The 21,520-nt window shown below is 44.3% G+C and overlaps 1 protein-coding gene and 1 long non-coding RNA gene across 33 annotated transcripts in view; one reads left to right on the top strand and one right to left on the bottom strand.

Moving 5' to 3' along the window:
- Positions 1-8,363, top strand: part of LOC146422096 (uncharacterized) — an 85,827-nt gene extending 77,464 nt beyond the window's left edge. The window contains exons 2-4 of the long non-coding RNA XR_014848360.1: positions 7,740-7,807; positions 7,919-8,055; positions 8,280-8,363. This is a non-coding gene — a long non-coding RNA (uncharacterized LOC146422096). The remainder of the gene's footprint in view (positions 1-7,739; positions 7,808-7,918; positions 8,056-8,279) is intronic.
- Positions 1-21,520, bottom strand: part of LOC146422092 (uncharacterized) — a 540,861-nt gene that overhangs the window by 139,046 nt on the left and 380,295 nt on the right. The window lies entirely within an intron of this gene.

The following is a 21,520-nucleotide window of genomic DNA, read 5'->3' as shown; positions in this document are numbered from 1 at the left end:
TTCCACGTCACTTATTTGTACACATCCCAGGAAAAACCACCTCTCCATCACAGGCCCTCCAAGTCCACTTCCAGGTCACTTACTTTCTACAGATCCCAGAAAAAAACAGCTCTCCATCACAGGCCCTCCAAGTCCACTTCCAGGTCACTTACTTGGTACACATCCCAGGAAAAACCAGATCTCCATCACGGGCCCTCCAAGACCACTTCCACGTCACTTACTTTGTACAGATCCCAGAAAAAAACAGGTCTCCATCACAGGCCCTCCAAGTCCACTTCCAAGTCACTTAGTTTGTACACATCCCAGGAAAAACCAGGTCTCCATCACAGGCCCTCCAAGTTCACTTCCAGGTCACTTAGTTTGTACACATCCCAGAAAAACACAGGTCTCCATCACGGGCCCTCCAAGTCCACTTCCAGGTCACTTACTTTGTACAGATCCCAGGAAAAACCAGGTCTCCAGCACGGGCCCTCCAAGTCCACTTCCAGGTCACTTACTTTGTACACATCCCAGGAAAAACCACCTCTCCATCACAGGCCCTCCAAGTCCACCGCCACACCACTTACTTTTTACAGACCACGAGGAAATCCAGGTCTCCAGCATGGACGCTCCAAGTCAAGTTCCAGGTCACTTACCGCGTACAGATCCCACGAAAAACCAGGTCTCCATCACAGGCCCTCCAAGTCCACTTCCAGGTCACTTACTTTGTACACATCCCAGGAAAAACCAGGTCTCCATCAGAGGCCCTCCAACTCCACTTCCAGGTCACTTACTTAGTACAGATCCCAGGAAAAACCAGCTCTGCATCACAGGCCCTCCAAGTCCACTTCCAGGTCACTTACTTTCTACAGATCCCAGAAAAAAACAGCTCTCCATCACAGGCCCTCCAAGTCCACTTCCAGGTCATTTACTGTGTACACATCACAGAAAAAACCAGATCTCCATCACAGACCCTCCAAGTCCACTTCCAGGTCACTTACTTTGTACAAATCCCAGGAAAAACCAGGTCTCCATCACAGGCCCTCCAAGTCCACCTCCACGCCACTTACTTTCTACGGACCGCGGGGCAATCCAGGTCTCCAGCATGAACGCTCCAAGTCCACTTCCAGGTCACTTACTTTCTACAGACCCCAGGAAAAACCAGGTCTCCATCACAGGCCCTCCAAGTCCACCTACACGCCACTTACATTCCACAGACCGCAGGGAAATCCAGGTCTCCAGCACGGACGCTCCAAGTCCACTTCCAGGTCACTTACCTTGTACAGATCCCACGAAAAACCAGGTCTCCATCACAGGCCCTCCAAGTCCACTTCCACGTCACTTACTTTGTACAGATCCCAGAAAAAAACAGGTCTCCATCACAGACCCTCCAAGTCCACCTCCACACCACTTACTTTCTACAGACCGCGGGGCAATCCAGGTCTCCAGCACGGATGCTCCAAGTCCACTTCCAGGTCACTTACTTTCTACAGATCCCAGAAAAAAACAGGTCTCCATCACAGGCCCTCCAAGTCCACCTCCACGCAACTTACTATCTACAGACCGCGAGGCAATCCAGGTCTCCAGCACGGACACTCCAAGTCCACTTCCAGGTCACTTACCTTGTACAGATCCCAGGAAAAACCGGGTCTCCATCACAGGCCCTCCAAGTCCACTTCCAGGTCACTTACTTTGTACAGATCCCAGAAAAAAACAGGTCTCCATCACAGGCCCTCCAACTCCACTTCCAGGTCACTTACTTTGTACAGATCCCAGAAAAAACCAGGTCTCCATCACAGGCCCTCCAAGTCCACCTCCACGCCACTTACTTTCTACAGACCGCGAGGCAATCCAGGTCTCCAGCACAGATGCTCCAAGTCCACTTCCAGGTCACTTACTTTATACAGATCCCAGGAAAAACCAGATCTCCAGCACAGGCCCTCCAAGTCCACCTCCACGCCACTTACTTTGTACAGATCCCAGAAAAAACCAGGTCTCCATCACAGGCCCTCCAAGTCCACCTCCACGCCACTTACTTTCTACGGACCGCGGGGCAATCCAGGTCTCCAGCATGAACGCTCCAAGTCCACTTCCAGGTCACTTACTTTGTACACATCCCAGGAAAAACCAGGTCTCCATCACAGGCCCTCCAAGTCCACCTCCACGCCACTTACTTTCTACAGACCGCGAGGCAATCCAGGTCTCCAGCACAGATGCTCCAAGTCCACTTCCAGGTCACTTACTTTATACAGATCCCAGGAAAAACCAGATCTCCAGCACAGGCCCTCCAAGTCCACCTCCACGCCACTTACTTTGTACAGATCCCAGAAAAAACCAGGTCTCCATCACAGGCCCTCCAAGTCCACCTCCACGCCACTTACTTTGTACAGATCCCGAGGCCATCCGGGTCTCCAACACCGACGCTCCAAGTCCACTTCCAGGTCACTTACTTTGTACAGATCCAAGGAAAAACCAGGTCTCCATCACAGGCCCTCCAAGTCCTCTTCCACGTCACTTACTATGTACAGATCCCAGACAAAATCAGGTCTCCATCACAGGCCCTCCAAGTCCACTTCCAAGTCACTTACTTTGTACAGATCCCAGGAAAAAACAGGTCTCCAGCACAGGCCCTCCAAGTCCACTTCCAGGTCACTTACTTTGTACAGATCCCAGAAAAAACCAGGTCTCCATCACAGGCCCTCCAAGTCCACTTCCACGTCACTTACTTTGTACAGATCCCAGAAAAAACCAGCTCTGCATCACAGGCCCTCCAAGTCCACTTCCAGGTCACTTACTTTGCACAGATCCCAGACAAAAACAGGTCTCCATCACAGGCCCTCCAAGTCCACTTCCAGGTCACTTACTTTGTACAGCTCCCAGAAAAAAACAGGTCTCCATCACAGGCCCTCCAAGTTCACTTCTAGGTCACTTACTTTGTACAGATCCCAGAAAAAAAACAGGTCTCCATCACAGTCCCTCCAAGTCCACTTTCAGGTCACTCACTTAGTACAGATCCCAGGAAAAACCAGGTCTCCATCACAGGCCCTCCAAGTCCACCTCCACGCCACTTACTTTGTACAGATCCCGAGGCCATCCGGGTCTCCAACACCGACGCTCCAAATCCACCGCCAGGCCACTTACTTTGTACAGAGCACGGCACCATCCAGGTCTCCAGCACGGATGCTCTAAGCCCACCTCCAAACCACTTACTTTCTACAGAGCGAGGGGCCATCCAGGTCTCCAACACGGGTGCTCTGGGTACACCTGAAGGCAACTTACATTGCACAGATCCCAGGGAGATCAGGGTGTCCGATACGAGTGCTCTAAGTCAGCCTGCAAGCCACTTATTTTCTACAGATCCTGGGGCGATCCAGGTCTCCAACACGGGCACTCTAACTCCACCTCCACGCCACTTACCTTGTACAGATCCCAGGGCGATCCGGGTCCTAAAGACCGGTGCTCTAAGGAGCCTGCAGGCCACTTACTTTCTACAGATCCTGGGGCGATCCAGGTCTCCAACACCGGCGCTCTAAGTCCATCTCCAGGCCACTTAACTGTACAGAGCACGGGGCCATCCTTGTGTCCAACACGGGCGCTCTAAGTCCACCTGCAGGCCACTTACTTTGTACAGATCCCAGGGAAAACCAGGTCTGCAACACGGCTGCTCTAAGTCCATCTCCAGGCCACTTACCTTGTACAGATCCCAGGGAAAATCAAGTCTCCAACACATGCGCTCTAAGTCCATCTCCAGGCCACTTACTTTGTACAGAGGCAAGAGAAAACCAAGTGTCCAACACGGGCGCTCTGAGTCCACCTCCAGGCCACTTACTTTGTACAGATCCCGGGGAAAACCAAGTCTCCATCACAGGCGCTCCATGTCCATCACCAGGCCACTTACTTTGTACAGATGAAAGTGAAAACCGGGTCTCCAACACGGGCGCTCTGAGTCCACCTCCAGGCCACTTTGTACAGATCCCGGGGAAAACTAGGTCTCCAACACAGACGCTCTAAGTCCACCTATAGGCCACTTACATTTTACAGATCCCAGGAAAAAACAGGTCTCCAACACAGCCGCTCTAAGTCCACCTCCAGGCCACTTATTTGTATGGAGCGAGGGGCCATCCATGTCTCCAACACGGGCGCTCTGGTACACCTGAATGCAACTTACTTTGTACACATCCCGGGGCGATCCAGGTCTCCAACACGGGCACTCAAAGTCCACCTGCAGGCCACTTACCTTGTACAGGTCCTGGGGCTATCCGGGTCTCCAAGACAGGCACTTTCAGTCCACCTGCAGGCCACTTACCTTGTACAGATCTCAGGTCTATCTGGGTCCTCAAGACCGGTACTCTAAGTCCACCTGCAGGCCACTTACTTTGTACAGATCCCGGGGAAAACCAGGTCTCCAACACAGGCGCTCTAAGTCCACCTCCAGGCCACTTACTATTTACAGAGCGCGGGGCCATCCGGGCCACCAGCACAGACGCTCTAAGTCCATCTCCAGGCCACTTAGCTTGTACAGATCCCAGGAAAAACCAGGTCCCCAACACGGGCACTCTAAGTCCACCTCCAGGCCACTTAGCTTGTACAGAGCGCGGGGCAATCCGGGTCTCCAACACGGGCGCTCTAAATGCATCTCCAGGCCACTTACTTTGTACAGATCCTGGGGCAATCGGGGTCTCCAAAACGGGCGCTCAAACTCCACCTATAGGCCACTTTGTACAGATGCCAGGGCGATCAGAGTGCCTGATACGAGTGCTCTAAGCCAGCCTGCAGGCCACTTACTGTGAACAGATCCTGAGGCGATCCAGGTCTCCTACACGGGCGCTCTAAGTCCACCTCCAGGCAACTTACTTTGTACAGATCCTGGGAAAATCGAGGTCTCCCAGACAGGCGCTCTAAGACTCACCTTCAGACCAGGTGCCACAAATCCTGGGGCGATCGGGGTCTCCAACACGGGCACTATAAATCCATCTGCAGGCCACTTACTTTGTACAGATCCGGAGGCGATCTGGGTCCCCAAGACGGGCATTCTGAGTTCAACTGCAGGCCACTTACCTTGTACAGTTCCTGGGGCTATCCGGGTCTCCAAGACAGGCACTTTCAGTCCACCTGCAGGCCACTTGCCTTGTACAGATCTCAGGTCGATCTGGGTCCTCAAGACCGGTGCTCCAAGTCCACCTGCAGGCCGCTTACTTTGTACAGATCCTGGAACGATCAGGGTCCCCAGGAGAGGCGCTGTAAGTCTTAGCTTCAGAAGTGCTCTCACAGATCCCGGACGATCCAGGTCTCCAACACTGGCGCTCTAAGCCCACCTGCAGGCCACTTACTTTGTACAGATCCCGGGGCGATCACGGTCTCCAAAATGGGTGCTCTAACTCCACCTGCAGGCCACTTACTTTGTACAGATCCTGGGGCAATCGGGGTCTCCAAAACGGGTGCTCAAACTCCACCTCCAGGCCACTTACTTTGTACAGATGCCAGGGCGATCAGGGTGCCTGATACAAGTTCTCTAAGTCCACCTGCAGGCCACTTACTTTGTACAGATCCTGGGGCAATCGGGGTCTCCAAGACAGGCGCTCTAAGTCCACCTGCAGGCCACTTACTTTGTACAGATTCTGGGACGATAGGGGTCTCCCAGACAGGCACTCTATGTCTTACCTTCAGACCAGCTGTCACAGATCCAGGGGCGATCGGGGTCGCCAAGACGGGCGCTCTAAGTCTTACCTTCAGGCCAGCTTTCACACATCCTGGGACAATCGGGGTCTCCATGACAGGTGGTCTAACTCCACCTGCAGGCCACTTACTTTGTACAGATCCCAGGGTGATCGGGGTGTCCCATACAAGTGCTCTAAGTCAGCCTGCAGGCCACTTACTTTGTACAGATCCTGGGGCGATCGGGGTCTCCAAGACGGGCGCTGTAAGTCTTACCTTCAGGCCAGCTTTCACAGATCCTGGGGCAATCAGGGTCTCCAACACAGGCGCTTTCAGTCCAACTACAGACCACTTACTTTGTACAGATCCCATGGTGATCAGGTTGTCCGATACGAGTGCTCTAAGTCAGCCTGCAGGCCGCTTACTTTGTACAGATCCCGGGGCGATCACGGTCTCCAAGACGGGCGCTCTAAGTCTACCTGCAGGCCGCTTACGTTATACAGATCCCGGGCCATCGGGGTCCCGAACACGGGCGCTCTAAATCTCACTTTCAGGCCAGCTTTCACAGAATCCGGAGCGATCGCGGTCCGTAATACGGGCGCTCTAAGTCCACCTGCAGGCCACTTACTTTGTACGGATCCTGGGACGATCGGGGTCTCCCAGACAGGTGCTCTAAGTCTCACCTTCAGACCGGCTGTCACAGATCCTGGGGCGATCGGGGTCTCCGCGACGGGCGCTCTAAGTCCATCTGCAGGTCACTTACTTTGTACAGATCCCCACCTTACTTACTAGAAGCCTTGCTTTTGGATGCCGTCTTTGATGTGAGGCACGTACCTCGTGACGTTATGAACCTGCTGAAAAAATTTCAAGCATCACGCTCTATACAATCGGGAATTCCAGTAAGTTGTAAAAAAAATAATAAAAATAAAAAACTCCTAAACAATGAAATACAAAACAAAAAAGCCACAAAAACCAAAATCAAAAAAAAGCCAAGAAAAACCAAAATCAAACAAAAAGCCCTAAATCCACACCAACACGCACAACCCCCCCTCCAGAAAATAATAAAGAAACCGGGCTTAAAAAAATACCAAAAACCGGCCTAGAAAAATTAGGTTCCAAAACACCAAAAACCCCCCAAACAAAATCTGATTCCAAAATACCAGAATAAGCTAGTTTCAAAATAATAGAAAAACAAATCTCAAACCATCAGAAAAACAGGTTGCAAAATGTCAGTTTTAAAGTACCAGAACACTAAGTTTCAAAATGCCAAAAACACCCAGTTTCAAAACGCCAGCACACCAAGTTCCAAACTGCCAACGGAATTCTATTTCAGATTTCAAAATAGTGGCGGAGAAGACTGGTTCTTTTCCACAAAAATGAAAGCCTGGCACCCCAGTGTTTTAGGGCAGACAATAGGCTGTGTAGGGGAGGGAACAAGCAGCTGACTCTTCTCCACCTGCCCTCCCCCGCCTTTCAAGGAGCGGCAAACGCTTCTACCTGTACCCCGGTACCAGAAGTCTCGTACGGGAGCGAGCTTTGCGCATTCTTAACCCCAATGGCCCGCAACAGTCGGTTGCTTTTCTCGCTTTTATTTATAATGCGTAACACCCTAATTAGAGAGCTCGGTACAACATTCACATCGTTACTAATCTTCCCTACTTAGGTCACATGTGGAATACTACTTAGCAATCAGCAAAGAATAATTCTACAAGTTAGCAACAAATTATTCAACTTACGCAGGTATGCTGCCAAAACACAAAGTTTCATTTCTTACCTCATTTATGCCCTTTTGCTTGATGCAGCTGTATAAAATAATAAAGTATAGTAATTTCCCTGAAGAGTTTTCTTCTCTATCAAGCCCTTTACTCACCAGAAAGGTAAGTCAGAGGAACCTAAGAGCCACAGCTGCTCTGAGGGCTTTGATACCCAATGGTATTTGCCTCCTCCCTTTTTTCAGGCATGCTGGGAACGAGAGGCGGGCCCAGCCAGGGGTATATTAACCCCAGCCTTTGGCTAAGGGGTTTATTTTCTCTCTGGAGTTCACTGGAGTCAGAGCTGTCTTCTCATTTAAAGGAAGGGGCTTTTTCAGCTCAGGTTTTTTCAAGCAGGTGCTTTTGGCATCTAAAGCAAGAGAGGCTTTGAAGACATGGTGAGGAAGGTAGCGCTGAATGCAGTGAGTATTTAAGTTCATTATTTTGGGTTGTATGTTCAGAGTTGGTAAGATGCTTTTGTGCTTTGTAATTTAACAGAATTTGTATTTTGATGTTGGTTTTCTTTTTCTAAGAAGCATTGGAACTTCCTGAAATTCCTGATTGTGTTAAGTGTGGCGCTTGAAACTTTTTCATCAGATTCATCATGTCAAAAAAGAGACCTGCCTCTTGTCAAAGATGACATCCAAAGCTGAGGCTTCCAGTAAGTAAGGTGAGGATCATTACAAGGAGAAGGAGAGTGAGCAGGGCACTAGGTTAGGAATTACAGGGGGGTGAGGTGAGGGGTTGAAGGCAGCACAGTGGGAAATAGTGTCCATTGAGGGGCCCCGTAAGACCTTTCCCCAAGACCAGCAGGTGCGTTTATGTGTGCTAAGGCGCACAAATACGCGCCCTCCTCACAGTAACGGCACGTAATTCTACCTCTCGGTAACCCAGGTGTCCATCATAATGACAGCCACAGCCTTCAAGTGGGGATGAAGCTGGAGACTTAAAGGCCTAAGTGCACTTAGGAAATGGCAAGTGGCTGGATTGTGGGGTTTGTCCCACGTGCCGCTAAACTCATGCATTGACTTTGGTTTTCTTTTTCGTAGCCAACTAAGGAGCTCACCAGCCATACCGGGGCCTTCTGAGAGAGCCGAGGCGGACTCCCTTTGCGTCCAGCGTGGATTCCCGTTGCCGACCATCTAAAAGATAAGTTGGGGGCCATAACCCAGAGATGGGATGATAGCGGGGTAGCAGGCCAGAAATGCCTGTGAGAGATCTAAAAATTAGCTCAGGGAAAGAGATGTTCTCTGAGGGACTTCTTAGTAGAGCCAGAGGCGGCAGCAGCTTTACTTTGTTTGCAACCGTAAGGATGCACAGCACGGAGCAGTTCCAGTTTGTGTCACGTTGTCTGGCGTCTTTTGTCGTCTGCTCTGTCTTTGGGATGTCTCAGATCAATTGTCTCTGTCTGTTGTGCTTTATTGCGAGCGTCGGTTGGCATCTCTGGGTTCTCAAATATTTGCGCTTCTCGGTCCGATGCCAGCGTGATTTGTTCTTATTCTTGTCTCGGCCGTGTCTTGGAACCGCGTATTGGAAGCGTGGAGTCAGATGTGTTTTGAGGCCTTGTTCCCGGCTGTATTGCCATCCATCCTTTCCGGGTGTGAGTTGTAACGTCTTAGGGCTTGTAAGGATGCGTGGAGCGTTCTGAACGTAGCATTATCTCACAGCCATCTTGATCATTGTGACTGACCGTTCTTGTAACAGATTGCTGATGTTCCCCTTAGCTCATGCGTTGATGTTTGGCGTTCTTTTTTGTAGTAGACTAAGAGAGAGAACTGCCTGGTGACAGCAGGAACTTCCGAGATGTCAAGGAGGTGTTCTTTGTCACCAGACACGGATTCACATCCCTGGATGTCTAAGGGATAAGTCAAGCACTATTACTCACAGAGGGGATGGAAGCCGGGTGCCAGGCTAGGACTCGCCGGGAGGGATTGTTGTATTAGCTTTGGACGTGGGGATGTCCAAAAAAGGGCCCCTTAGGTCACGTAAAGGGAGACCCTGACTTCTGATGATGACGCAGAGCTGCGCAGGGCAGGGCGGTCCTGGTGTGTGTCGCATCGCTTGTCTACCGTGCGTTCCCTGTCTTTTGTGTGTCTTGCGTTGCATATCTTTTGCCTCACCCCTTTGAGGGGATTATCTAAAAGGCCAGGCCATCCTTACCATCTCTGATCTCCGTGTTCCTCGGCTTGGCGCCGATATCTTTGAACCTTCAATGCCCGAGCTCAGGTGTGCATCAGAATCTCTGCATCTCTTTAGAAGCATCGAGTCGGAAGCCTTTTACAGTCTTGTTCTAAGCCGTATCGACAGCTGTACATGGCAGTGATCCATTATAGCAGGCTAGGACTTGTAAGGGTGTACATGGCAGTGATCCATTATAGCAGGCTAGGACTTGTAAGGGTGTGTGGTCAGAATCTTGTCCCTATCTTCGTGATTCACGGGCTTCCATCTTTGCCATTTTGGCGAGCTTTTCGTAATGTGATCACGTTAGCATCTTCTGCCGGGGTTTTTTGGGCCTGGTTAGCTCACCGTCAGTCTCACCTGGGCCATCTCATTCCTCATCCTCTCGATCATTGCAGTCATCTCACAGAGAGTTTTCTCTCATTGTCGTGTCCACTTGTTGCACATCCTGTCTAATGTCTCTTTGTGTCTCTGTGTGTGTGTGTGTGTGTGTTTGTTTGGCCTGGAGCTGCAAGTACAGATGTGATGTACTTTGATCAGATAGGGGAGGTTGTAGTTTTTCAGTGTTTCAATGTGGTTTTTGGCACTTGAGAAACGATTCACCGAAGATCCCCATCTGTATCTGTGCTGGGAATGGTGAAAGTGCGGTGTTCCCAGTTATGGCGTGGGTGGCTGTTGTGGTGACGCCAGGTCAGGGCTTCCACTCTATCCCAAAGAGCGCCTACCTCCAGCCTGTGTGTCCCCTCAAAAGCAGGTACTGACTGTGTGCCTGTCCCCTCCAGCTCCTCAGCCCATGTGGCCTGTGGCCTGTGTCCTGTCGTGGCCACCCTGAGCCCAAAGAGGCCCATGTGGTGCTCCCAGGCTTGTCACTTCCTCCTGGGATTGCTGTGGTACCCCCTGCTCTGCCTAATGTTACCCTCTGAAGCAGGGGCATCCCTCTGCCTCAGGAATGTCCATCTGATGTGCCACAAATGAGGGGCGCCCTGTAGTGTAGGTCTGCACGGGGGTCCCTCCTGCCTTCCCCGGTCTCCTGGCAGGAAGGATACCGCAAAGCGCTGACCCCCCGCAACAGCATAAAAGGTCCTAGTTTCACTAAGCAGCCTGACATCCCCCCAGCCATCAGCAGAGGCAAGCTGAGACCAGACCACTTGCTTGGCAAGAAGTTGCCAGAACCTTTCTCTCTTCCCCATATTCCCTATGATCATGGCGTGGTCCCTGTGAGAAAGTCAGGGGATTAGTGAAGGAATCAGGGGCTTCCTTGTTGAAGAGGAGCCTAGCCCCTTCCAATGGCTGCAGACCAGGGGGGTCAGTTGGATCCAAATATTCCAGCACTGGGGCCACAGCAGCACCTAGCTCTGGACCTTCTCCTGCCATCTGGGAGTCTCTGTCATCCTCCAGCACTGACACCCTGAGCGTGGACCCCCAGAACCACAAGAGGGCGTTTGGAGGAGTCACGGTGGCGCCCCCTTCCTGCCCCCAGCCTGATGCCCATGCTGGTACCTGCCACATTCATTGTCCTGGCAGAGCCTCGGTGGGTCTGGACAGCACGCTGGCACCAAACATGTCCTCCCCCCAAACGGGGTGTCCCACACTTTGAAGTGAGAGCAAGAAGCTGGAGATGCTGGGAGAGGCAGTGGGAGTACTGGAAGGGAGAAAGGTGTGGGAGGCAGAGCCGGGACACAGGAGGAGATGTCACAGAGACACGGGGATATGGGGAGGGGGTGCACAGCTTGAGGGGATTGCCCATGTTGTCACCCCCGGGGGTGTGAGAGTTTGTCCAGGGTGGGATGGGGCTGTAGTGGTGAACCCCAAGTGAGATGGGGGTGATCCCATGGGACATGGGCAGAGTCCCAGCTTGTCTGGCTACCCCATCCATGGTTAACGCAGCATGGCAGTAGAGCCCAATGTCAGCCCAAGACAGGTGTGGCCCCCCCTTCCCCATTGCAGAGTCCCACGCAAACCTTATAAAATCGGGAGCGCACGTCTAGACCTGACAGCTGTGCTGGTGCCCAGGGCAGAACTTGGCATCACGGGGCCGAGGGTGTTGTGGAGGGGCTGGGGGGCCCTGGCCCCTCAGCTCTATCCAAGGATGACTGAGAGATGCTCGGGGCAGGGCCTGATCCAGCCCCCTGTGCCCCAGAGTCCCACCTAAAATAAAAAAAATGTAGAGTAAGCATTTTTATTGCGGCCAAGTGCCTGTCAACATAGTGGTGAAGATTGTGTAGAGCCCCTGTGCTGTCAGACACTCCCCGAGATCTGTCTTCCAGGTAGAGAGAAGGGCATGTGGCTGCCATCATTGTTTTGGGCAAAGAACAGTTTTTAGCTGGTTATCGGTTTTGCATCCTTTGATATCATTGCTGCAATATTTGTTTGTATTTGGTGCCCTGAACAAGCACTTCCAGCTGTCATGCTGGGTAGTGAAAAATTAAAATCAATGCAAAGAAATTATTTCTATGATTGATACCAATATAGCTTGCTGTCCCTAATCCCACCAAACAGGTTTCTACAAAGGTTCAAATGGTCAGGTTTTCCTTTTCACAAAGCCCTACTGAAGTGAGTGAGGTAACACACATGTGATGTACTGTATCTTCTGCGTTGTTATTAAGCCTTGCCAGATGGTTTTGATTAGGTCAAGTTGCATTTGCAAGTGTGTCCATGACAGGAGGGTGGAGATGTTTCCAACCTGTGGAAAAGAGCCATTGTTCCATGCCAGGTGCCCAGAGCCAAATGTGGGATTCTGCATCCTAAAATTGTGAAAATGGCAGTATTTCTGCCAGACTAAAGCTGCCAGGAACTAGGCCTGTGGTTGGCCTTGGAGTCCTGGGATCCTTGTCCAAACTCTGTGCAAGGCTGTAGGGTGGAAATATTTCCTACCTGTTGAAAGGAGACACCAGTTAAAGCCAGGTTCTGTTTTGGGATGAGTGAGCAGCAGGAAGAGGGAGAGAGAACACGCTCCTGATCCATCAGGGAAACCTTTCCAGGTAAGATATGTCAGAGTCCTATTTTAAAGACTCAATATACCCCCTGTTTCTTACGGCAAGTAAGAAAAATAGCTCTATGGTGTGCTCCTGCTAAGTTCTAAACAAATGAGCAGTGAAGCTGCTGACATTTAAACTGAAGTGCTTTCAGCAGGCCTTGAGAAGGATCCCATCAGACTGCAGTGTATTTGGATAACCTAATACAACCAGTGTGCTGACCAGAGATGTGCTAAATGCACCAAGGAAAGCAAAGTGTTGCTCAGGTGTTTTGGTCACAGCAACGTGAGTTAAACCACACAGAACACTTCCAGCAGAAGCGTGGCCTGGGCTGCTCGCACATTGAGACTGAATGATTATACAACCGCTACCTCCGAACTCTTTCTTTGAGCCTCTTCCTTGCTTCCCTCTGACCTGGCTGACTGGAACAGCACGTGGAACAGATAGTGACAAGCACCCGCCATCTGAGCTGTGCAGCGCTTCCTACTCAGGCTGAGCTAAACCCTCTGAACCGTCTCGCAGTGTGTCACGTAGGGCACAGGGGAGGAAGGGGAATGCAGTTATCCTTCCCTCCCCAGAATGAGACATGAGCTTCCTTGAAGATGGCATTTAAAGGATCAGTAAAGCTGTATTTTTTTCTTAGGCCATTTCAAATTTCTGTACGTGGACATTTCAGGAGGTGCAATTCAGTAAGGCTCTCGGAACTGAGCCACATGAATCAGGTTTAATGCTAAAGTGAATTTCAGTAGGCTGTGCATGGGTTAAACAGCCTACGTACAGGAAAAATATATGTTCAGGTCTAAGGCTGAATGTGCTATTTAGTGTCCAGTATTTAATAAAAAATTTGGAAAAATGTTTTGAAATCAGCAGAGCCAAATTTGTAATCTAAGAAGCGGTAGCACCATCATCCAAACCCCCTAAGTTTTTAACAGTTTAAAGTGATGCTGGATTGAAATAGATACAGGCTTGATGTGCCAATTTTTCTATCTATTCAGCCAGATTTTAAAAACATGGAAAATGTTCTCCGAGGTAAAGTACTTCATGAACTTTTTCTTTCTACCCAGACCTGGAAGTTTGTACGGCGCCAGACCAGCATCTTCTGGCTGGATTCTGTGACATGGTGACCAAGATGGAGAAGCAGCACTTCACAAGTCCTTCCTGAGCACTGGCAATTGCAGTCTTTTAAATTTGTTGTCCATTTATGATTGTCATCTTCCAGTCAGTAAGAAAAGTATCAGGATGTAAGGAATTTAGGGAATGAAATGGAAATAAAATAGAAGGGGGATGAAAGCAAAAGGCCAGTGGTAAATATTCTGTGGGAAACTGTGCCTATGCATGAAAGAGAGAAAGAAGCAGCAGTTTCCTGAATGAAGTCACAGAAGACAATTCCCAGTGCCTACTTCTAGCTGAGTGTGCACATTTACTATGATGTAACAGAGCAATTGTAATTCCCAGGACCCTGCTTTGCAAATGAAGAAATGTCCCAAAAGCTCGAAATCCAGGTTTTAAATTTTGATCAGGCGCTTAAAGTACTCACCCGTAGCGCGGGGTCCCGATTTGTTCCGTACAAAAGATGGCGGCGGCCGGAAAAGCACAGGCGCACCCATTAATATGGCGGCGCCCGTTTCGCACATGCGCGGTGCACTGGACTACCAAAATGGCGGCCGCGAAGTCCTGACCCCGAAAACGGCGATTCGGCTGCTTGGCGGGCTTCCCCGGCGCTGCGGACAGGTGCGGAGTGGTCTTTGGGGGCGGGTGTGCGCGCTGCGGTTCGGCGGAGCCGCCATTTTGTCCCGAAAGCGATCGGCAAATTCCGGTTTTTTCCCACCGCTCGCGCGGTTGCCGCCGCCCGTGGGCGACGCGGACAGTATAGAGGACGCCCCTGCAGCTGTTTGCTGAGTGCATAAATGTCCCAAAAGCGCGAAATACGAGTTTTTAATTTCGATCAGGCGCATAAAGTAGTCACCTATAGCGCGGGGTCCTGATTTGTTCCGTACAAAAGATGGCGGCGGCCGGAGAAGCATAGGCGCGTCCATTAATATGGCGGCGCCCCTATTTCGCACATGCGCAGTGCACTGGACTACCAAAATGGCGTCGGCATCGTTCGCACATGCGCAGTGCAGTGAACTACCAAAATGGCGTCGGCATCATTCGCACATGCGCAGTGCAGTGAACTACCAAAATGGCGTCGGCATCATTCGCACATGCGCAGGGCAGTGAACTACCAAAATGGCGTCGGCATCATTCGCACATGCGCAGTGCAGTGAACTACCAAAATGGCGTCGGCATCATTCGCACATGCGCAGTGCAGTAAACTACCAAAATGGCGTCGGCATCATTTGCACATGCGCAGTGCAGTGAACTACCAAAATGGCGTCGGCATCATTCGCACATGCGCAGTGCAGTAAACTAACAAAATGGCGTCGGCATCGTTCGCACATGCGCAGTGCAGTAAACTACCAAAATGGCGTCGGCATCGTTCGCACATGCGCAGTGTAGTGAACTACCAAAATGGCGTCGGCATCATTTGCACATGCGCGGTGCAGTAGAGTGCCAAAATGGCGTCGGCATCGTTCGCACATGCGCAGTGCATTGGACTACCAAAATGGCGTCGGCATCGTTCGCACATGCGCAGTGTTGCCGAGTTCAAAAAGGGCGGCCGCGGGGTCTTCTCTGAGGCAATATGCGTCTACTGTGCCGCCTGAACAAAATGCGGAGTCCGAGGGTGCCACCGCAGCATTTTCCGGGCTTTGCGGGCTTGTGCTGAAGCGTGCGGTGCTGTGGACGGCGCGGGGGGCTGGCGGGATCCGCGTGTGCCGGGGCGGGCACCGCCGCGGTCGACTATATGGCCCCCCCCCGCCTCTTCCGGTCCCTTAAAAGGGGCCCTCGGCACGCAGCGTATGGCGGCGGCGGCGGCGACACAGGTCGGAGCGGGGGCGGGGGGGGGCTGACCCGGCGGCCCCCAGCCCGGGGAGGGAGAGCGGCGCCGCCGGCTCGGGGCCCCGCGGGACACCACTCCCCACGGACCGCTCCGAAAATGGGGTGCCGTCCAGCATGATAATCCTTTATCCCCTATCGTTGGCTTATATGCAAAAAAAAAAAAAAAAGTGTAAAAATGTGTAGTCCTATCTCTTTAACTGCACCCAGCCGCAGAAAAAAACGCGAGTTGTTTTGAAAACATTTTCTCCAAGCCTTGCTCCGGGGGAGGATTCGTCGCCCGGCAGAAACTGCGTGCTGGACAAAGGTCAGGGTGAGCTCTATTCCCGTTTTTTCCATTCTTCTTCTTTTTCCTCGTTTGGACCCCTTCTCTTCGATCTGCTTTACCACCCGGAGACCCAAAAAAGCCAAAAAACAGCAGAGCTCTCCAGAAAGCTCCGCCCGGCCCCGGGTGGGGGGCGAAAAAGAGAAAAACTGCGTCTGAAAAAAAGACTTTTTAATCAAGTTAAATAACTGCCTTTCACCTTGTTTTTTCCCCTTCCCCTGTGCCTTATAAGGCACTCTGCGTAATTTTATTAAATAAATAATTTTTTCTTCACTTCCATCTAAAAAATTCTGTTAAAAGTAAAAAAAAAAGTGTCAAAACCCTTCACTCTCAAAAAAAAGAAAATCTTATCATTGACCCGCGACATATTTGGCGCCCAACTTACGGGGCCTTAATTACTTGTTCTACACCTTTTATAAAATTAAAAAAAGTAAAAAAAACCCCGAATAATTACATTCTAGTTTTAAACGCTTGATATTAAATTACAACCATCAATAATCACTATGCTGTTTGATAAAAAATTATTTAATATAATACTGTCTGTTTAGCACATAAATTTATTTCCCTACCAACAAGTAAAAACAATCCTGTCCCTAATGTATAATTTCCACCAATCAGAGACACAACTCCAACTTGTTATAGTAATGTGTGTAATACTAACAATCTGTAAAAAAATATGAAAAACAGTTAAAGATGTACATGCTCTGTTAATTTCCTCCTCTAGTTTTAGTAACCTGTTTTAGAGTTTTATTAATAATATTACCCAACCTGTTAAAAAAGTAGAGAGTGAAACTTCCTAACTCCTCACCCATCTCTTTCCCTTTAAATCTAGTATATCAACTTTTAAAAATATTCAATTTTTCCTAAATGTTAAAAAAACCATTAACTTAATTATACAAATACTTTACCTAAAAATTTCCATGTATATAATATTCAATTTTACCAAAATAAAAACTAAAAAAAAAAACTAAACAAAAACAAACACCTAATCCAAATATAAAAAAATTTAAATAATATAAAATATAAAAAAACATAAATAAAACTTTAAAAAAATTCTCTAATCCAATAAACTAAAAATTTCCCCCTAAACAAATCCCAAAACCAACTAAAGTAAAAAAATATCTAAAAAAAAATACAAAAACAACTACAATACAATATATTAAACCCTAACATATACTTATCATACACTATCAGATATTATAAAACAAAAAATAAAAAAACCTAAACCAATAACAATTACTCCTATTACAAAAAACAAAAAAACCCAATTTAAAACTAATCACCCAAATAACAATAGGGAGGGACCCTCAAAACCAACAACTAAATCAAAAATCATTATTAAATCCATAAATATAAAAAACCTTCACAACCTAAAAAAAAATTATATCCAACAAAATAATAAATCTATAATTAATTAATTCATCCATCTTTAAAATACTACAAACAATATTACACTTCTAAATCCTACTAAAACAAAACATTTAAAAACTATATCACGTAACCCAAATATCAACCAAACTATACAAAATAAACCTAACTACAACAACCTCTAAAAACGAACTATCAAAACTACAAAAAAAAATACCTACATCCCAACAATCTCTATTCACAACAAACTCAATAAAAAACTATAAAACAAAAAATTCAACGCTTAAAAAAAATAACAATAATAAAAATTATCTTCTCAAAAAACATAACAAACCCAAATCCAATTATAAACCCAAATAAAATAAAATATATACCTATAATATAACAAAAACTCCTAAAACTAAAACCATCAAAATATACTTCTACTTTAACCATTATAAAACAAAATAACAAACATAAAACTATACATAATGTAACAAAAAAACTCCAAACATATACAAATATCATACATAACCCAATAAATACAAAAATCTCAACTATAAAAACAAATCTACAAAAACTAAAAAATAAAATAAAAAAAATCATAAAAAACTCAATAAAAAAATTAAAAACAACCTTCTCCAAATCTCAAAAATACAAACCAAAAATTCTACTACCCCACGCAAACACTCCTCAGCTATAAAAACTAAATATATCCCTCAACATAAATTATAATATTTCCTATATAACAATAAAAAAAACATAAACAAATAAAATAAACAACCCACTGCTATCCTAACACAACAAATACGTAAATTAAAAAAAAACAAAACTAAAAAAAAAACTCCACCAAAAAAAAAATAACTCTACTCAATATATCTAATTCCCTTAAAAAAACCTCTAACACAAATACCCACCATAATTAAAAAAACCCTGCCTCTAACCAAATGAAAACCAAAAAACCCAAATTTTTTAAACAGTATAAATTCAATAACCTAACACATCAAAACCACAAAAATACAAAACTTTAATTAACACTAATACACAATACACAATAATACCATCACAACATATAAAAACAAAACCTATTTCTATTTCCAACATTACAAAAAAATCACAAAACTTAACCCTCGTAAAAACTAAAATAAACCTAACTAAAAAAAAAAAATAAAAAAAACCATTCCATTATAACTAACCCAAAAACTCCATATATTTTAAATATAAACTTCCTCCAAAATAAATATTTCAAAAACCAAAAAAAACTCCAATAAACATTTAAAATAACTACTGTAAAAACAAAAAACATAAAACAATTAAACACCTTACCTAAACTATCAAAAAACCCATCTACAATAAAACTCCTAAAAAAAAAAAACCAACAAATACCAATTACAACCTCAATTATACACCGCCAACAATACCAAACAACTCGTAATACCGTAATTCCCATTCACAAACTAATCCATAAACTAAAAAACCAAAAAATAATCAACAAAACCCATTCATTCTTTAACAACCCCATCTAACCTATACAAAAATCTAAAAAAAAATTAAAATTAACTATAAACTATCATACCTTAAATAAAATAACTCCACCTCTAAATACTACTATACCAAACATACTAAAACTCCAATATAAACTAAAATCCAAAGCAACAAAATAATATACTACTATTAACATTACAAATACATTTTTCTCCATTCCTCTAACAACAAAATACAAACCTCAATTTACTTTCACCTAAAAAAACATACAATACACCTAAAACAAATTACCCCAAAAATAAAAACACAATCCCACCATTTATCATAAACTAATCCAAACTACATTAAAAAAAATAAAACTCCAAAACATTTACAATACATTAATAACATCATTATATAAAAAACACAACAAAAAAAAAAATTAAAAAAAAAATAATCCAAATTCTCCTAAAAACCAATTTCACTATAAAAAAAACAAAATCAAAAAACCTACCAAAAAAATCCAATTCCTAAAAATAAAATAACAAAATAAACAACATCAAATTCCTACTAAAATTATCAATAAAATCATCACAATATCCCCCCAACCAACAAAAAAAACCCACAAACTTTCCTAAAAACTATAAACTTTTAAAAAATACACATCCCTGAGTACAGCCAAATTATAAATCCTCTCTACCTAATTACCCATTAAAAAAATAATTTCCACTAAAACCCTAAACAACAACAAACCTTCACCCAAATCAAACAAAAAATTACTCATACAATAACCCTTAACCCAATCAAAACAAAACCAAAAGTAAAAAATGTACTTTACTCTACAACTAAAAACCATAACCTATCCTAAAACCTTTAACAAAAAATACCTAATAAAACCCAAAACCAACCACTAAAATTTTAAAACCAAAATTACAAAAAATCTAAAACCAACTACACCCCAACAAAAAAAAAAAATCCTAACAACATATAAAAAAATCCAAACTACCTCAAAAATAATTAACACAAAAACACAACTCCTCCTAACACCTCAACTACCAATACTAAAATAAATATTTAGAACAAAAATTCCCTCTACTCATCATACCACCAATAGCACATAAAGCAAATAAATTACCCTTATCACACAGCGCACCCGTATAAAAAAATCTAAATCACCCTAAAATTTTAAAAATAATTACAAATTAACCTAAAAATAAAAATTTTAATCTAACTAAAAAAAAAAAAACTAAAACAAATAACCCATGCAAAAAAAAAACCCACCATACAACCAACTACCAACAAATAAAACACACTACACTCTTTTCACTAATAATTCCTATCATCTTATAAAAACAAAACAAAAATAAAAAACAACTGTATAAAACCCCACACAACAAATTACAAAAACTAAAAAAAAAAAGTAAATCAAGCCAATTCACTAAACTCAAAACCATTCAATTAACCCTAAACATTACTAAAAAAAAATAACCAAAACTCTACCTTTATACTAATTCATAAATAATAACCAATACTCTATAAAATTAACTAAAAAAAATAAAAAAACCTAATTAACAACATAAAAAAACCCAATTTAAACAACTAAAAAATAAAAAAACATCGCTAACCAAACAAAAAAACTACCTATAAAAATCCACCATATAAACACCCATATCCCCAAAAATCAAACTAATAAAAAACACCAAAACAATAAACAAATAAATCAAACTACAAAAATAAAAATATCCCAAATAAACTTAAATTAACAACATTAAAAAAATTTATTCCTAACTCAATAAACCCATAATACCTCAAACCATCAAAACAAAAATACCACCTATAAATAAACACAAAACCAAAAAATAAATCTAACCATAAACTACATCTCTCAAATTATCAATAACTATAAAACATATACTACCATCAAACAAACCAAACAAATAAAACCCCTATAATATAATAAAAAATAATCAAAATATAAATATAAAAAAACCTAACTAATTAATTACATCACACTACCTCAAACCCACCATAACAAACACTATATACTCACAATAATAAAAACCACCACTAAATAACTAAAAACCTACCCTATACCTCATACCACTACTCATAACACCATCCTAGGCCTTAAAAACCAAATCCTATAAAAACATAATACCCCTAAAAAAATTAAATCAAATAACAAAACTCATTTTAAAAATAACCTCATAAACAACTAAACTAAAAACCATAACATTAAATAAATATACCACATTCCCTATCATACACCAACTACTAACAAAATAAAACAATATAGTAAACTATTAAAAACCACCCTAAAAACATTAAATAAAAAAACTTACAAAAATTAAAAACATTTAACAAAAACCACCTAATTAATCAATACCCGAGGCTCCATCAACCAAACAAATCCTACCCAATCTAAACTTCTACATACAATAAATAAAAATAAAATCCCAACAATACATACCAAAAACTTGTTAAAAAAAACTATCTAAATTAATTCTACCTCACATAAAAACAAACCCATCCATAAAATTATCTTTACCCAAAAACCAAAATATACGTAATAAATAATACAAAAAAATAAAAAACCACAATATATCCCTCAAAAAAATTTAATTTTAAAAAAAAACCACATATAAAATTAAAATAACAACATACCACCATTCACCATTCATAACATTATTTATACATAATTATATATATATGTGTGTATATATATATATTTAAAATTAAAAAATATTAAAATAAACCTTAAACCAACACTATAAAATAAAAAAATAAAATATCTTAAATTAATAATATAATAATCCTTTATCCCCTATCATTAACTTATATACCCAAAAAAAAAATATAAAAATATATAATCCTATCTCTTTAACTACACCCAGCCACAAAAAACCCCA

This window comes from Lichenostomus cassidix, unplaced genomic scaffold, assembly GCF_008360975.1.
Source record: "Lichenostomus cassidix isolate B80296 unplaced genomic scaffold, HeHo_3.0 HiC_scaffold_47, whole genome shotgun sequence".
In the NCBI taxonomy this organism is placed as follows: Eukaryota; Metazoa; Chordata; class Aves; order Passeriformes; family Meliphagidae; genus Lichenostomus; species Lichenostomus cassidix.
Note: the sequence above shows the minus strand (reverse complement) of the source record. Positions and strands in the feature narration are given on the sequence as shown.